Here is a 19,148-nt window from a genome sequence, read left to right on the forward strand (position 1 = left end):
GGATTTTTTTTTTCACTATGTCGCGAGATTCCCGGAAGTCCTCAACAAATCCCTTTATAATGACGTGTTTTATGGTCCCTGGTCGGAAATAATAGCAAGGACCCTTGGAACCTCCACGGTAAATGCCCTACTTGAGAGAATGGCTCTTAGTTATTTGGGCGGTGTAAAAGCTACAGACCGCTTGTAATGTAAAGCCGGCACCTCTCTTTACAAGGCCCGTGACACCTTTCGGCTCAAAATCCCTTTAACTGTTGCTTTGGTCATTTTACATTGAAGGAAAAACTTATAGGGAGAGCATGGCGATTGTGAATGTAATAGCTCCGAAGATGTCTTTGACATTGAATATCAGTTAAGTTAGCACTTAGGTGGTGGCTTGGGGTCCTAGGGTCTTGAGTTCAAGCCCCGTTGGCCGCTGAATTAAAAATACACCAGGAGGTTGACTCAGTCTGTCATCCTTCCAAGGTTGGCAAAATGAGTACCAGTGTACTGGTAAGGGGGGCACTGCATCAGCGGCATATCTGCGTCCCAACCAATGACGCAACCAGCAGCCACAGGCTGCACTCGATAGAGAGTTAGCACCAACATGGCAGCCGTAGTATCGTCATGCAACTTCAACCAATGGGTGGAAATCGGATGGATGCATGCACGCACGGCTCCTTTTTCAAACAAATACGTTGGAGTTCTATGTAGTTTCTAACGAGGTGGATAAGGGAAGTGCACTGGATGTAGTATATTTAGACTTCCAAAAAGCATTTGATCAGGTACCACATTGGAGGTGATTACCTTCTTCTTCTTTCAAATGCACCACAACGCTCCAAGGTGGCATCATCGGCTGAGGGTGCAGCTGTGCTGCTGATACAATGTCCTCTCTAGGTTATAGCAGGAATTTATAATTCGGCCATGTAATGGTGCAGGCAACGGTTCACCTACTCTTCACGAGGAACACCATGAGATCTTCAACATCCGTCAATTAATACTAGCAGATGGGACACTGCTTAATGACCATCTGAGGGAGAGTGCACACCTACCTTGATAAATCATCCTGCCTATGAAACACCAGGATGACAGTTTATAGCTATGTTGGGATTCGAACGCAGGATAGACAGCTTAGAAGCGAGTGTGCATACCTCTGGGCCATCCGGTCAGCCCAGTTATTATCTAATGTTAGGGCTTGCAGAGTGGTTGGTAGAGTATCTAACTGGTTTGGAAACTGGCTTAGTGACAGGAAGCAAAGAGTGGCTGTGCATGATTGGCTGGGAAGATGCAAGTAGTGGGGTACCTTAAGGATCATCAGTACTGGGACCATTATTAGTGCCCGGCATGTTTCACCGGTGAGGACTCTCGGTTTGTTCTCCGTCCGTCCGTCTGTCCGTCCGTCCCACCTGTGGTTTTCCAGACGTTGTCCCCCCACACCCTTTTTCCATATTCAACTGAAACTTGGTACATGGCTTTATTATGATAAGTTCGAGAACAAGTTCGAGTTTCAGTGTGTTTCGTCAATTTTTCACAGAGTTAAGCCCTTTTTGGATTTAGAAAAAGATCACATCGGTAGGGGACACGTATGACAAAGCAAATGTCTCTCATTGTTATTCATAATTTCCATCAATGATTTAGATAGTGGGGCTTAAAGAGTAGGCTTTCACAATTTCCAGATGACAAACTAAGCTTGGAGGTAAGGTATGTAGACACAGACAGCAGAGAGGGATATGATCTGATTCAGGAAATTCTCGATTCATAGAGGGGGCAAAACATTGGCAGATACAAGGATATATCATAAAGAAGTGTAAGCTGATGAGGATGGGTAAGGATTATGAAAATAGGGATTTATACACGATATACGAGGGACAATCTTGGAACATGGTGAAACAGAAGGTTCTGTGTCGTGGTAATAGATGCAGGGAGTACATGAAGCAGACAGCACAATGCCAGGCAACTATAGGCCTAACTACATCGATTCTCATCGATGAGGAGCAGGTGAGCATATGAGGAGACAATATCTTATCTATATATAATTCCAGCAATCTCTGTGTGTCTGTCTGTCTGTGACCGCTGTTTTTCGACAACCACTGGTCCGATCTAATTGAAACTTGCCATGTATATTGCTCGGGCCCTGTGGATGTGCCTTTTCAAGGTTTGATATTAATTGGACAAGTGGTTCCCAAGTTATGGCCATTTATTTACCAAACCAATGACAGGACACGGTGTTATGACGTCACAATTGACATCACAATTCTTTCTTTCTTTCTTTCTTTTTTGCACATATGGGCACGCGAGAGCGAAGGAACGGCCTGTGTGGTTGTTGTTTCTGGCACAAGGTTTGAAAGTTTTTTGGTTTTTATTGCACGCACGGGCACGCACTAGTATATTAGAAAAGAGGAAATTATATGGAAATCTGATGTAGTTGTTTCAGATCATGAAGGCTAATGGATGGAATAATTGCAGAAGTTTTTGTTGCAGAATTGAGTGATGGTCTTCAGGGGGCCACAGCTTGAGAGTAAAAATGGAATGGAATGGAAAGGTCGTGGCTGCAGAGACAGCGAATGGATTTAAATGGCCTCCGCCACAATGGTTAAAGGGAATCCCCAACGGAGCACCGAGGCCAAACACCAGTCTCGGTGAGGTTGAAATCAACTTTAATAACACACATGGTACAACGTGCCCGGCTTGGCCAAACCTTCCACGATACAGCACCCCTGCACGGAAACCCCGTACACCACGCTCGCACGACGGATTAAACGACGTGCTCCACTGGCGCTCCTCATTTGTCATGTAAGGTTGCTTGTAAGAGAATTCACGTTATTATCTGTTTTGGCGTTGTAATAATGAAAAAACATCAACATGTGCAGTGTAGTAGGTGGTACTACGTAGGCGGTGTAGAGATTTTTTTTAAAACGTAATTCTGTTTTTATTTGATTGCCTTGTAGTAGGTGATACCACGCACACGGTGTATAGATTTTTTTAACGTAATTCTGTTTTTTTTTTTTTTAGTGCGGAGTAGTAGGTGGTCCTACGTAGGCGGTGTATAGATTTTTTAAACGTGATTCAGTTTTTATTTGAGTGTGGTAGGTGGTTACTACGTAGGCGGTGTATAGATTTTTGTTGACGTAATTCTGTTTTTATTTGGGTGCCGTGTAGTAGGTGATACCACACACACGGTGTATAGATTTTTTTTAACGTAATTCTGTTTTTTTTTTAGTGCGGAGTAGTAGGTGGTACTACGCAGGCGGTGTATAGATTTTTTAAACGTAATTCTCTTTTTATTTGAGTGCGGTAGGTGGTTACTACGTAGGCGGTGTATATATTTTTGTTGACGTAATTCTGTTTTATTTGGGTGCGGTGTAGTAGATGGTACTATGTAGGCGGTGTATCGATTATTTTTAAACGGAATTCTGTTTTTATTTGAGTGCGGTGTAGTAGGTGATACTACGCAGGCGGTGTAGAGATTTTTTAAAACGTCATTCTGTTTTTATTTGAGTGCGGTAGGTGGTTACTACGTAGGCGGTGTATAGATTTTTGTTAACGTAATTCTTTTTTTATTTGGGTGCGGAGTTTAAGCTGAATTTTAAATATATAAAGGTAAATGTGGATTTTAATAAACGTGTGAAAGTTTCTAACAGCTAATAAAGAGATTGAACGTTGGAGTGCGAGGGTTGTGGTGCGGGATAAACGGCCGATTGCGCGCGCTGAGCGATATCCGGGCTTGTTGAGGCTTGCCCAAAGTTGGTGTCTTGCAGGAATTATTTTATTTTCCTCGTCGCTCCTTGTCGCTCGTTTTTTAAACCAGACCCTCAACGAACTCTTGCTGAATCTGCACCCTTACGAGTGAGTATGATTGTGTGAAAGTGGGAAACCGCTTTGTGAGAAATTTTACAAGACGTGTGAGGTGATGGCGAAGAGCAACCGAGGAACGGGTCACGTGAATTGGGTCCATTTTGGTGGGAGACCCGTGGTGGATGGAACAATGGGTCCTTTTTCATTGTCTGTTTTATCCCTCCTGTCCGAGATTATGTCCCGTTTACCTTGTTTCCTCTCACGGTTGTTTAAGTCGCTTTTCGTGTCTGAAACCTCTCGGTTCGTCGTTTGGTTTCTCATCCGCCGACGTGGTCCGTCCGTGTCGATGTTTCTTTGTTTCTCATTCACTCCACCTGTCTGTCGTTGGGGGTGGTGGGATCAGTTGGGAGCGTGACCACCATTGGGTTTTATAACTTGGGTCGATCCTCGATGAAGTCGAACTTCAATTGTGTCTTCGTTCTTCACGACCTGCATGAGAAGGTAGTGTTGGTGATGTAATACCTGTGTTGGTGATGTAATACCTGCATGAGAAGGTCGTGTTGGTGATGTAATACCTGTGTTGGTGATGTAATACCTGCATGAGAAGGTAGTGTTGGTGATGTAATACCTGTGTTGGTGATGTAATACCTGTGTTGGTGATGTAATACCTGCATGAGAAGGTCGTGCTGGTGATGTAATACCTGCATGAGAAGGTCGTGCTGGTGATGTAATACCTGCATGAGAAGGTCGTGCTGGTGATGTAATACCTGCATGAGAAGGTAGTGTTGGTGATGTAATACCTGCATGAAAAGTTAGTGCTGGCGATTTAATACCTGCATTCCAAGGTAGTGTTGGTAATGTAAAAACTGCATGAGAAGGTCTTGCTGGTGATGTAATACCTGCATTAGAAGGTAGTGTTGGTTATGTAATACCTGCATTCCAAGGTTGTGCTGGAAATGTAATACCTGCATTCGAAGGTAGTGCTGATGTAATACCTGCATGAGAAGGGAGTGCTAGTAATGTAATACCTGTGCTGGTGATGTAATACCTGCATGAGAAGGGAGTGCTAGTAATGTAATACCTGTGTTGGTGATGTAATACCTGCATGAGAAGGGAGTGCTAGTAATGTAATACCTGTGCTGGTGATGTAATACCTGCATGAGAAGGTCGTGCTGGTTATGTAATACCTGCATGAGAAGGTAGTGTTGGTGATGTAATACCTGCATGACAAGGTAGTGTTGGTGATGTAATACCTGCATGAGAAGGTAGTGTTGGTGATGTAATACCTGCATGAAAAGTTAGTGCTGGCGATTTAATACCTGCATTCCAAGGTAGTGTTGGTAATGTAAAAACTGCATGAGAAGGTCTTGCTGGTGATGTAATACCTGCATTAGAAGGTAGTGTTGGTTATGTAATACCTGCATTCCAAGGTTGTGCTGGAAATGTAATACCTGCATTCGAAGGTAGTGCTGATGTAATACCTGCATGAGAAGGGAGTGCTAGTAATGTAATACCTGTGCTGGTGATGTAATACCTGCATGAGAATGTAGTGCTGGTGATGTAATACCTGCATGAGAAGGTAGTGCTGGTGATGTAATACCTACATGAAAAGGTAGTGCTGGTAATATAAGACCTGCATTCGAAGGTAGTGTTGGTGGTGTAATACCTGCATTCGAAGGTAGTGTTGGTGGTGTAATACCTGCATTCGAAGGTAGTGCTGATGCAATACCTGCATGAGAAGGTAGTGTTGGTGATGTAATACCTGCATTCGAAAGTAGTGCTCGTGATGTAATACCTGCATTACAAGGTAGTGCTGGGAATGTAATTGCAAAGTAGTGCTGGGAATGTAATACCTGCACTCCGTTGTCGTGCTCGGATGTGGGTATCAGCAGACAGGATGAATCAAATGACCCCAAAGGAAAGGGGATTGGAACCTTCCTCAAGGAAGTGGTAAAATTGATCATGTGTGTTGGTTCTTGATTGAAATTGATTGATATCTTGCATCCAAAAGTATTGAGGGAGGTGGCAGAGTGAATGGGATCCGAACCCTAACAACCCCCCCCTCCCCCTTCTCCATCCTCACTTACCCTCCCAATTTCATGACATGTTGCGGTTGTTTATGTACTATCTGTGATGTATCCATGTCCATTGAGTGGATTTCTGGTTGGTGTGCTCTTTGGGGTTGGGGAGTGTGGAGGTGGTGCGGGCATGATGGACCAATAAAAACTAATCATCTGGGTGTCTCATGTGCCAGCATTAGCTGATGGATGTTAAATATCCCACAGTCTTATGCCATTTTGTGCCGGCTCCCCACGCATAATCCAAAGTCCTGCCTGACTAGTTAGGAAGGCAAAGGCAAACCACCCAGTGTGATCTTTGAGATGAGACTGCTTTGGTAGCACAACCTGCCTTGAGTCAGAGCACCACTGACAGACTGCCCCAAACCATATGATACTCATGGATACTTTCAAAGGAAACATCGGCTGCTGCTTGTTTGTTTAAGCTTGAACAAGGGTTATGGAAGTGGCTTCTGTGCTGTCACGTGATTGGGTTTTCGTATATCATGCCTCGCCCGCTAGGGGTGGCAGGAATGTGCTTCTGGTCGCGCAATAAAGCGGAGTTGATGCTGGCACGCTTGCTTCTCGTGTTCTACTGCACCTCGTACACTCTAGTTGGCTGACTAGGATGGTTGAAAACGAGGATGGTTGAAAACGGACGACACCTGCGCCGTGCGTGCCCGTATAAAGGCACCGTGTCTTTGAATTGTCACAAGGTGGGTCATCTGACGCGTGTGTGCCGTGGGGCGCCGGCCACCGTTAAGGTCATGGACGGTGATGTGCGAGGCGACCCGGGGCGGAACCGGCGGCCGTTGATGGGCCTGTTTTCAATTGGCCCGGCGGCGGCGCGCCCGATGACGGTGGAAGTCGAAGTGAACAAAACGCCGATCACGTTCCAGGTCGATACGGGAGCGGCTGTGTCGATCATCGGCGAACAGACCGCGGCGTAGACTCAACGGCCTGAAGCTTATCAGGTCCAACCTCACGCTGTTCACGTACACCCGCGAGAAGATAACGCCAGTCGATGTGGCAGACGTGTCTGTGCGATACCAAGGCCAGGTCGCCACGCTTCTGGTGTACGTCATGCGGGGGAGGGGACCATCTCTCCTCGGCCGAGATTGGCTGGCCCGCATCAGGCTAGACTGGGCCGCAGTTCACCTTGTGCAACCCGTGCCGAGCCGATGGGAGGATCAGTTGGAGAAGATTCTTCAAAGACATCAAGGGTTGTTTGGCGACAACCTTGGGAAACTCAAGGGCATGGAGGCAAAGCTCTTCCTGAAGGAGGGTGTGGTTCCTCGGTTTTGTAAACCACGATCGGTGCCGTATGCCCTGCGGGACAAGGTCAAGGGTGAACTGGATAGGCTGGAGGCCTGTGGAGTGATCAAATGGGTGTCGTGCTCAGATTGGGCCACCCCGGTTGTCACGGTGCTGAAACGGAATGGAGACGTCCGATTGTGCGGGGACTTCAAATCCACGGTTAACCCGGGGCTCAGCGTGGAGCAATATCCATTGCCGTCAATCGATGAAATATATGCGCGATTGGCGGGGAGTCGATACTTCACGAAGCTAGACCTGCGTGATGCATATTTTCACCTGCCGATGGATCCCGGGAGGAGCGAGCTTTTGACAATCAACACGTGTCAAGGACTCTATCGATATACCCGACTCTTTTGGGATTGCTTCGGCCCCAGCTTTGTGGCAGAAAGCCATGGATCAGGTTTGCATTGGCCTGCCCGCTCAGACCTACCTGGACGATGTGCTCATTGCGGGGAAAACGGCGGACGAGCATCTTGCGAACATTGCCCAAGTGCTGACAAAGCTAGAAGCGTGCGGCCTGCGCTTGAACAGGGACAAGTGCGCGTTCTTCAAGCAGCGCTTGGAATACCTCGGGCACATCATCACGCCGGAGGGGCTGTTGAAAGGTCTTCGGAAGGTGGAAGCGATTCAACACATGCCACCGCCTCGCGACAAGACGCAGCTGCGCTCGTTCATTGGTATGGCCCAGTATTACCAAAGGTTTGTGCGAGGGCTCAGCTCACAACTTGCGCCGTTAACACGGTTGCTCAGGAAGGACGAGCGCTGGGCTTGGGGGCCTGCACACCAGGCGTCGTTCGACCGCGTCAAGCAGCTGCTCACAGAGGATACGGTCCTCATGCACTACGAGCCTGCGCGTCCGCTCCTATTGGCATGCGATAGCTCTGCATATGGCATCGGGGCAGTGCTCTCCCACAGGATGGACGATGGTTCCAAGCGGCCTGTTTGTTTTGCATCCCGGACCTTGTCCGCAGCAGAGCGGGGATGTGCCCAGATCGAGCGCGAGGCTCTCAGCCTCGTCTGGGGTGTGCGGAGGTTTCATCAATACCTGCTGGGGCGGCATTTCACTTTGCAGACGGATCACAAACCGCTTCAATTCAACCTGGGACCCGAACGCGGGGTGCCGGTGGTAGCGGCCGTGCGAATACAGCGGTGGTGTCTGTTTCTGGGTGCTTACGATTATGATATTCAGTTCCGAAGCACTGAGAAGCATGCTAACTGCAACGGGCTCTCACGCTTGCCATGTGCAGAGGGTCCAGCTGCGTCTGAGTTGGCCGACCGGGTCGATGTGTTCGCGCTGGGCCAGGTCCAAAGCGGGCCGGTCACGGCCAGACAGGTCGCGGTGGAATCGGCTCGTGATCCGGTGCTTGCCCGTGTCATCTAGGCGATTTCTACGGGGAATTGGAGCGATCTGCCTTCGACACCGGCATTTCAACCTTTCACGTCACGCGCAGCGGAGCTGTCGTTGGTCCAACGGTGCATAATGTGGGGAATGAGGACCGTGATTCCACCGAGGTTCAGGCATCGGTGTTTGGAAGAACTGCATGTCAGTCACCTTGGCATCGTGAAGACCAAGAGTCTTGCTCGTAGCCTGTTGTGGTGGCCGGGGTTGGACAAAGACATTGAGCAGTTGGTTAAGCGTTGCGCCACGTGCCAAACAGATGCTGATAACCCGCGTCGAGCTTCGGGATTATGGCCTGCGCCAGACAGAGCCTGGCAGAGGGTCCATGTAGATTTTGCGGGGCCGGTTAATGGCAAAATATTTTTGATTGTGATCGATGCATTCTCTAAATGGCCGGAGGTTGTAGTAATGCAGCATACATCGGCAAACATTACAGTAGAGAAACTGCGGACGATCTTTGCTAATAAAGGGTTACCGGAGATCCTGGTCTCTGATAATGGTCCGCAGTTCATCGCGGGTGTATTCGATGAGTTTATTCGACATCTAAGGTCCGCACCGTATCATCCTGAGACGAATGGGCAAGCTGAATCGTTTGTTAAGATGTTGAAACGGGCTTTGCGCAGGGGGGGGGGGGTTGCACCTGTGCAAACTGTGGTCGATGTCTTTTAGCTCCATTACAGGAACGCAGTTCATCCTGTCACGGGTGATTCGCCTGCCATTCGTCTCTATGGATGGGTATTGCGGTCCAGACTGGATTTGCTGCGACACCGGGCGTAGTGGCGTGCGCCTGTAATCCGGCTACTCGGAGGCTTGGGTTGGAGGATCGCTTGAGGACGGGGGCTCTGCACTGGGCAGGGTGCAGAGCAGCCTGGAATCATGGCGAAACCCAAATCCTGATCCCTGTGTCGTAAGAGGCGACCAGGGTTGCGTCAGGAAGGGCATCCGGCGTAAAACCTGTGCCAAATCAGTATGCGGATCATAACGGATGATCCGCTGTGGCGACCCCTAACGGGAGCAGCCGAAAGATGAACAACAACTGGATTTGCTGCGACCTGGAGGGTCGGGGAGTGGGGCGGTGTCGCGTCCGACGCGGCTGCGCGGCTTCGATGTCGGACAGCGTGTAATGGTGCGCGATTATTTCCACAGTTCCAAATGGGTGCCGGCGGTGGTCTCTGTGGTGCTGGGGGCCGGCGAATTGCATGGTGCGGACTGATGGTGGGGATGTGTGGAAGCGGCACGTGGACCAAATGCATGATTGCTGTTCAGCGTCACACCCCCCCCACACCTCCCCAGGCCAAACGATGTGGGACCCCCACCCGTAATGTCGCCGGCACCTGACGTTGTATCGCCAGGGCCGGATGTGCCGACGCCCAGGGGTTTTCGCCTGATGCTGTCCTACCCGGGGACGTCTGGCAGGCTGGTCGGCCGGGGGCGGTTGGTATTGCGGATGGCGCGAGTCCGGCGAGGGTGTCACCTCGACCGAGCCGGGATGCGTCTGAGCCTGGACTGTCTGGCGGCGCTTCCCGCCCGAGACGGGTCAGGGTGCGGCCGCGGTACTTGGAGGATTATGAGTGTTGATGGGTTTCAGGTGGCCATGTTATGATTGTCCTTTCATCATTTGACTTGTCATTTTACGAGGGGAGGAGTGTGCTGTGTCACGTGATTGGGTTTTCGTATATCATGCCTCGCCCGCTAGGGGTGGCAGGAATGTGCTTCTGGTCGCGCAATAAAGCGGAGTTTATGCTGGCACGCTTGCTTCTCGTGTTCCACGGCACCTCGTACACTCTAGCTTCAAGTTGTTTTATGGGAAATACGACAAAATTTACAAGGTTGACAGTATAACCCAGACTCTCAATTGGTGAACCCACATTTTAATAGCTTATTGGCTGGTCAAGAATGAAACCCAGATGAGACTGTCACCCTGCTGCTTTGTTCAAGTAATGTGTTGCATCAATCGGTCGGTTGTCCCATCTACCATTCAATGGTGGACATTAAGATCTCATTGCCTTTTGAAAAGAAGAGGTCATTGTGTACTGTCACCCTTGTCAATTTCCAACTTCCTGTTCTAGCTTATGAGGGCAATGCATCAGTGGAACATCAATGACTTTGTTAATCAGGCAGCTTACACATTGACAACCATTGAATCCTTGTCAACTATGCATTCATGAGAAGAATAACTACAATTTGATGGAGATCAGACCAGTTCTGAACAAGGTCAGGTCAAGTACGGGAGCATGCGCCAAAGCAGCGCGTCACTGCATCCACTTTCCGCCGGTACTCCAGGGGCCTCCGTCCGGCCATACCAGAGTATAGTTCAGACATCAGATCGATCAGTTTTGGTGGCACCCCACGAAGACCAAGAATCCTCCAGAGGGCATCCCGATTCGCTGAATCGAACGCTTTACAGAGATCGACATAGGCTGCAAACAGCCCCTGCCGAAACTCTCATCTGCATTCGCTGAGGACCCGAAAAGCAAGGATATGGTCAATCGTTGACCTCTTTGGTGTAAAGCTTGACTGCTCTGGACGCTGGTGCTCAAGCAGATGGTGGCGAACCCAATCAAGAATTATCCGAGCAAAGACCTTGCCCGGCACTGAGAGCAGCGTCACCCCTCAGTAGTTGTTCCAGGTCTTGGCGATCACCCTTCCCTTTCCAGAGAAGGACAACAAGGCCCCTCTTCCAGTCGGTTGGGATGATGTCTGTGTTCCAGTCAGAGCACAGAACTGCATGCAACAACACAACTGCAGCATTTGTACCAGCCTTGAGAAGTTCAGCATGGATGCCACAGGTCCCTGGAGCTTTAGTCCATTTCAACCAGTTCACCACAGCCTGTGTTTTCACAAGCGAAAGTGGACCACAGGTGATTGGAGGGTCAGAAACAGGGATTGTAACACCCCTGACGTCAAACTTGACAGCTGGTGGATCTGCCTGGTACAACCGCTCAAACTAACTGGCCCAGCGGGCCTTCACTTCAGACTCCTCTGTCGAGAGCCTACCACCCTCTGCTCTAACTGCAGTACATCAAGGGTTGGGCTTGGATGAACGCAATGCGCGAATTCCACTGTAAGCAGGACGAGAATCACTTAACCACAGGAGATGCTCTACCCCCTCACAGATTCCTCGCACATAGGCCTCCTTGTCCACCCTAAGTGCACGTACAGTTTTACGCCTCAGCTCCCTGAACAGCTCAGTTCTGCCATTCAGCCTGGCCCTGCGACTCTGATCAATGGTATCCAGTGTCCCTTGAGAGACAAAATTCTTCTTTGCCCTTTGGTGAATTCCAAGACATCCACCGGCAACATCAAGGACGGTGGTCTTGAAGGCATTCCACAACTCTTCAGGACCTCCCAAAGCACCCAGACCCCCCCCAAATCTCCACTCAGCTTGTTCGCAAACTCCTCAGCTACCCTCTCATCCTTAAGCCTGTGAACGTACAGCCTAGGCTAGGATGGTACCATTCTCCAAGATTTAAGGTGCAACTTCAGAGTTGCGACAACAAGCCGGTGGTCAGTATTGAGGAACTGAGCACTCCGGTAGACCCTGCAGTTCTGGATCATCCTCCAGTGACCATCAACGAGGACATGGTCAATCTCCTTTGCCACACCGCCAGTGTTGGAATACCAAGTCCAGCGTTGAGCTTGTGGGCGCTGAAACCATGAACTGGCCACCCAAAGTCCATGACTTCTTCCAAAGTCAAGGAACTTTGTGCTATTCTGGTTCATAGTTCCTGACCCATGGGGACCAACACACATCTCATGACCATCCTTATCAGTTCCAGTCGATGCATTGAAATCCCCCAAGACTAGAAGTGTATCTAATCTCGTCTGGGGCACTGATCAACCACAGACTTGAGCGTGGCGTAGAATGCATCCTTCACGGTGAGATCACTCGCCTCAGTCGGAGCATAAACAGAGACCATGGAAATGACACCGAAGGAGTGACAAATCCTTAGTCTCACAATACGCTCATTGACCGGTGTTACCTCTATTATCATTGGGGTCAGCTTTTTGGACACAGCTACGCCAACTCCTTGGGAATGGTAACCAGCAGAGCAACCAGACCAATAGTAGGTGTAACCTCCCACTATGATCTCGCCGCAATCCGGTCTCCGAACCTCAGAGAGTGCTGCAATACCGATGTTCAGATGATAACAGAGACAGGTGATTATCCTCTCTTAGGGATAGGACATTCCAGGCAGCCACCTGAAGGGACAGCCTCAGGTTAACCCAAGGAGACTGCCGTCTGGTGGACAACACCTCAGCACCACTCTGACACACTCTCCCGCAATCTGACCCGGGAATGTTACCCCGTGGTTTCCATCCTATCATCAAAGATTGGGGTTCCCGAAGGCTTTGCCCCAATCCCGTCATAAGGTGAGCTGCCCTGCTAAGGGAAGCTGCACAGGAGGTACTCCCACGGAGTGGGTTTTCAGATTTCTTTGCGTTTTTGTATTTTGTGGAATGAAGGGTTTTACAGTGGCCGGAGTGCAAATCCTGCCACCAACCTCCTAATAAGAAGTAACCCAACTGCAGGAGGATGTCCGCAGACGCAGTCAGGCACTAGATATGGATGGCCTTTGGCTCACAATGAGCTCCTCCGCCCTCCGCCCACAAGGAGCATACCTGTAGCAAGTCACAGATCTGATCTGGCCCTTGACAATACATCTGAAAAAGAATCAACAGAAAATGATGACTTGATACACTACATGGCCAAAAGTATGCGAACACCCCCCTTCTAATTGGTGGATTTGGCTATTTCATTCTCACCCATCGATGACAAAATCAAGCACATAGTCCTGAAATCTCCATAGACAAACATTTGCAGAAGAATGGGTCATACTGTCGAGCTCAGTGACTTTCGACGTGGCACCATCATAGAATGCCACCTTTCCAACAAGTCAGTTCATCAAATGTCTGCCTGCTTGAGCTGCCCTGGTCAACTGTAAGTGCTGTTATTGTGAAGTGGAAACATCTACGAGCAACAACAGTTCAGCCGCAAAGTGGTAAGCCACACAAGCTCACAGAAGGATCTGCCGAGTGCTGAAGCATGTAGCATGGAAAAATCATTTGTTGCAACACTCACTACCGAGTTCGAAACTGATTCTGGAAGCAACGTCAGCACAAGCACTTTGTCTCGAGCTTCATGAAATGGGTTTCCATGGCCAAGCAGCCACACACAAGCCGAAGATCCTGCACAATGCCAAGCGTCGGCCTGAGTGGTGTCAAGCTCACCGCCATCGGACTCTGGAGCAGTGGAACACGTTCTCTGGTGTGATCACGCTTCACCATCTGTGAGTCCGACAGACGAATCTGGGTTTGTGGGTGCCACGAGAACGCTACCTTCCCGAATGCATAATGCCAACTGTAAAGTTTGGTGGAGGAGGAATAATGGTCTGGGGCTGTTTTTCATCATTCAGGCTCGGCCCCTTGGTTCCAGTGAAGGGAAATCTTAACGATACAGCATACAATGACATTCTAGATAATTCTGTACTTCCAAGTCTAACTTTGTGGCAACAGTTTCTGGAAGGCCCTTTCCTGTTTCAGCATGACGATGCCCCCATGCACAAAGCCTAGTCCGTACAGAAATGGTTTGGTGAGATCGGTGTGGAAGAACCTGACTGGCCTGCACAGTGCCCTGACCTCAACCCCATCTAACACCTTTGGGATGAATTGGAACGCCGACTGCGAGCCAGACCTAATCATCCAATATCAGTGCCTGACCTCACTAATGCTCTTGTGGCTGAACGGAAGCAAATCTCTGCAGCAATGTTCCAACATCTCATGGAAATCCTTCCCAGAACTGTGGAGGCTGTTATAGCAGCAAAGGGGGACCAACTCCCTATTTATGCCCATTATCTTGGAATGAGATGTTGGACGAGCAGGTGTCCACATACTTTTGGGCATGTAGTGTGTGTGGCCAAGAACAGATTGTATCGGAAAACCCTCTACAGTCTACAGGTACGTCCTGTGATGTATTTTTCAATCCAATTACAATCATTTGGACTTGCAAAGGCGAGACATAATTTATTGAGTAATCAATTGAATTGTATTTGCTATTTAATTGTTCTATTTTGATTCATTATTGTTTTAAACTTTTTGTTGTTTTTGTTATTAAAAAAAAAAGTTTTGGGGCAAGAGCTTTCCAATCATACCGTTGTATTATAGTACCTAAAAAGTACTCTCGAGTACTACAGTTTAAATATTATAGTATTACTGCAGTGCATTTTGTAGTTGTACTACAGTAACAAAAACGTATTGTACTCTAATTGCTCTGCAGTTCAATTGTAGGTCACAATGGCTGGTAGGATGGCCAAGAGGTACACACACTCACCTCTAAGTTGTCTCGCCTGGGCTCAAATCCTGACCCAGCTCAAAACCGTCATCCTGTTGTTTCACACCAGTGATTGGTGGTGATTAATCAATGTGTGTCGTCCCTTGCTTGGACATTAAAATGTTAAACTGTCTGTCGTCCTGTCTGCCAGCATTAGTTGGTGGATGTTACAGATCCCATGGTGTCCTTTGCGAAGAGTCAGTGAGGTATCACCAGCATCATGAACAAATTCCAAATTCCTACCGTAACTGCTGCTGGGAAGGCAATGGCAAACCACCCAGTATACTCTTGCTAACTTGTATAACCAGTAATTACTTTGGCAACACCGATGTACTGTAACATGGTATGGTACATCAGAATCAGAAAGTTGTACACTGGTAAATTGGAGGAAAAAAATTAGTTCGACTTCCTTTCTTCAATAGTATACTCTATGTAAAATGGCAACACACTTCACTTCACTAGAATACAACTACATTATCACTGCAGTTATACTTTATTAACTACAGTACCAGTATAGTTTTTCACCCCACTGCAGTTTTTGTTTATACCACCCAAGTCCTAAAACCTTCCCGGACACCCCCACCCCCGTACAAGTTCATAAATTTTTTTTGTCGTCATTCCATCCAGCAGTTTAGGAGTGCATACAAGTCAAACCACAAACAAACAGACCTACAAACCAAACTATGATACTATAGTGAATGGTTTTATACTGCAGTCAATTGTCAACGACAGCAATTTTTTAATATATTTTTTTGGTATACCTTGTCGAGGCTCGTATGAGAGCGAACACACAACACACAGCAAGGCGGGCATGAGACAAGAGGGGTGGGAGTGGGAGGGACAACAGAGACATTAGGAGATCTGTGGAAGGGAGAGGGATGGGGTGGGGAACATGGGGAATACAAGATGGACATTACAGGGACTTTCAGGAAGGAAAGCAGGAAATTTGAAGGAGGTGGGCTTAGGTCGATTAACGGGGGTAGAAAAGATCGAGGATTTGGATGGGGGATGATAAGAGGTGGTGGTGAACAGCTGTTTTGAAGGCCTGGAGGGAAGAATAGGATTGAATAGAGTGAGGGAGTTTATTCCAAAGATGGGAAAAAAGAGGAATGAAAGAGTGAAAGTGAGCAGCGATTCGTGATTTTGGTAGTTTTTTGCAGAAGGGGGTTGTTGGCGGGCCTTGAGTGCCCTGTGGAAATGTTGTGAAGACAAATCGCAGAGAGAGCAGGGGGGCGGTGAGGCTGGAGAGGAGACTGTAGAAGACAGAAAGACCACCGACCTGCCTGTGGTGAGAGAGTGAGAGGCCCAAAGACTCAGCCTCATCGCGGGAGATGAAAATGATCCGAAATGCCTTGGTTTCCACAGCGTGAAACCGAGAAAGGTGCAAGGCAGGAGCACCAGCCCATAGGGGAGAGCAGAACTGCATCAGGCTGCGTATGAAAGCTTTATAGGTGGTCAGGAGTTCAGGTGGGCCGAGGAAGGACTTTGCACGACAGAGGATTCCCAGTCGGCGACTGGCTTTGGAGGCCAGGTTTGAAATGTGGCTTTCCCAGGAAAGGTCAAGGCAGTGAGATCCAGAAGCTTCAAAGAAAGGACTTCCTCCAGAGGATTGTTGAGAAAGTGTTTGGGGGGGGGGGGGTTCTGAACGGTCCTTTCGGAGAGACATAGTGATAGTGTGAGATTTGTCTGGATTGAAAGACATGTTCCACGTGTTGGACCAGTTTGTGATTTTACCCAGATCTGCAGTGAGCGAAGAAGCTGTTACTTGCCGGTCTGAGGGATGACCGATGGTACTGCAGAGGGTGGAGTCATCAGCAAAGAGATAAAGAGGATTTTCCAGAGAGTCTGAGAGATCATTGATGAAAACCAGAAAAAGAACAGGGCCCAGAATGCTGCCTTGAGGAACTCCAGCCTGGACAGGAAGTGGGGATGAAAGAACTCCATTTAGGGCCACACGTTGACTGCGACAAGAGAGGAAGTCTGTGAGTCATGAGTGGAGATGGCTTTGGATATCATAGGAAGAGAGTTTGGTGATCAGGGCAGGGTCCTAAACCGTGTCAAAAGCACGCGATATGTCCAGGGACATGCCTCTGATTTCATGTCTGGCATTGTGGACCTCCATCCATTGTTGGGAGAGCAGAAGCGGCATATCCAGGGTTGAGTGACCTGGTCTGAAACCAAATTGATGATCGGAAATCAAGCCATTGGAGAAGAGGAAGGATTTAATGTCTGAAGCCATGATGGATTCCATAACCTTGCTGATGATTGGGAGAAGGCTGATTGGTCTGCAGTTGCAGGGATCTATTTTTGCACCTTTTTTATGCAGGGCAGTAATGTTTGCTGATTTCCAAGCAGATGGCAGATGACCTTGAGCAAGTGCGAGGGTTAATAGAACAGAGAGAGGGTGAGCAAGAGCAGAGGAGCGGGTTTTTAGGACACGTGGGCTGATGCCGTATAGACCGGTTGCAGAATCTGAGTCGAGGATTGACAGCAAGCTCTCCACCTTGCCAGGAGAAAAGGACACAGAGTCCTGGGACGGTTGGGTGCGACTGGGTAAGGTGGGTAGAGAAAGCGATGGGTTTTGGACACAATATTTCGATGCAAACACCGAGTTTAGGCATTCAGCCTTTTTACGTGCGGTATCAGCAGTGCGGCCATTCGAGGTAAGTGAGGGGATGGAGGGGGAACATACACCAGAAACTGATTTGATTCGATGCCACCAGGATTTTGAGGAGGGAGAGAGGTTTGAAAGTTCAGACTTCAGCTTTGAAAGATGTTGTTTTCTGGCTCTCCTGAGGATAGATACACACTTGTTCCGAGCTTTATGGAAGGAACTGAGATTACCTTCAGTTGGGTTTGCTTTTCCATGAGGCAAAGGTAAGTTGTTTCAGGACAACTGCCTCGCCACAAGCTTTAGTGAACCATGGGTGGGAGGAAGGGTAGGACAACTGAAGACTCGCGGGGATAAATCTGTGCATGAGGGAGAGCACGTTTCTTTGAAAGAATTCCCAGGACGAGTTGATGTTGGAGAAAGTAGAGATAGGAGACCAGTCTATAAGTTTGATGGCTACTTGGAGACCCTGCCAGTCGGCTTGAGTGAAATGCCAGACTCGACGGTGGTGTGGTGATTCTCCAATAATAGCCAGAGAGATGTCCACTTTGACAAGGACGTGGTCAGAAGAACCAATCGGGGTGGAGGAAGAGCAGCAGATATTGTCAGGGAAATTTGTCAAAATCAGATCCAGAAGAGATGGAGTACCATTGGTTGAGATCCGGGTCGGGAAATTGACCGATTGAGTCAGTCCCAATGAGTCGCAGAAAGCTTTTGCTGAAGTGCCATGACAGGTGACAGAGGTACCCACACCCAGCCAACTGGCATGATGACAATTGAAGTCGCCCCATATGAGGAAGAGAGAGTTTGGACGAGAATATGGAAGTTGGTCCATGTTTTCGGATAGTGAGGTGTAGATGGATTCATCTCTGTTTGGTGGACGGTACAGTACACCGTCCTTCCATAGAGATCGAAAGGATACAAGGAAGATTATTATTTTTTGATGTATTTTTGAAGAACAGGTAAGATTCGGGAATGGAAGGTTGTCGGAAGAAATCGTGAAATTAATGGCGAGACAGGGTCATCTCAGTAGAATAAAGATTGTGTGCCGGCAGGAGGAAGAAGAAGAAGAAGAAGAAGAAGAAGAAGAAGAAGAAGAGTAAGAAGAAGAATGATCAAGACTCATGAGTGTATAAGGAGAAAGGTTTTTTTTTTTTGAGGAGGGGGGGTTCAAGACAAGAAACAGTGTTTCGTTGGGAGGGATCGGGGACGTTGGGAAAGTGGGGAAGATAGGAATTGAAGGTAATGGGGAGAAAATACAAATAAATACGATCGTACACCGAGAGGGGAAGGATGGGTCGGCCCCAAGCAACCCGATAAGACAAGGTCAATGAAAACTCACAAAATAGCATGATTTTTGAAACAAAACCAAACTCTGAACACAGTAACATGCAGGTGAGAAAATAAACAGTTAAAACGGGACAGATAACGACCGGAAACTTAACTTTGAGATCGTCAGCAGAGAGCCATGAAAGAGACCTGCCGACGCTCCAAACCCAGAACCGGAAGGTTTAAGAGCTTGTCTTGACTCCTTCATAGATGAGCTAAAATTGTACACCATATTCTAACTATATTTAATTGAGCATCGATTATTACAATGAATAGTCCCAAGCAGGACAGACTCTCATCTCTCGATGGAGGGCGGTCGTAGTTGGGGTGAAT

At 48.3% G+C, this 19,148-nt stretch overlaps 1 protein-coding gene across 3 annotated transcripts in view; it reads left to right on the forward strand.

Moving 5' to 3' along the window:
* Positions 1-3,642: 3,642 nt before the first annotated feature.
* LOC147035419 (E3 ubiquitin-protein ligase Mdm2-like) overlaps positions 3,643-19,148 on the forward strand; it is a 38,680-nt gene continuing 23,174 nt past the window's right edge. For 2 of the 3 annotated variants that reach the window (XM_085898027.1, XM_085898042.1), the window contains exon 1: positions 3,643-3,822. The gene's annotated coding sequence lies outside the window, so the exon portion shown is untranslated. Of the gene's footprint in view, positions 3,823-4,253; positions 4,273-19,148 lie in introns of those variants that run through there. The other variant, XM_085898034.1, reaches the window with a different exon arrangement.

This window comes from Eptatretus burgeri, chromosome 1, assembly GCF_056783735.1.
Source record: "Eptatretus burgeri isolate ZD-2024b chromosome 1, Ebu_testis_v1, whole genome shotgun sequence".
NCBI classification, from domain to species: Eukaryota; Metazoa; Chordata; class Myxini; order Myxiniformes; family Myxinidae; genus Eptatretus; species Eptatretus burgeri.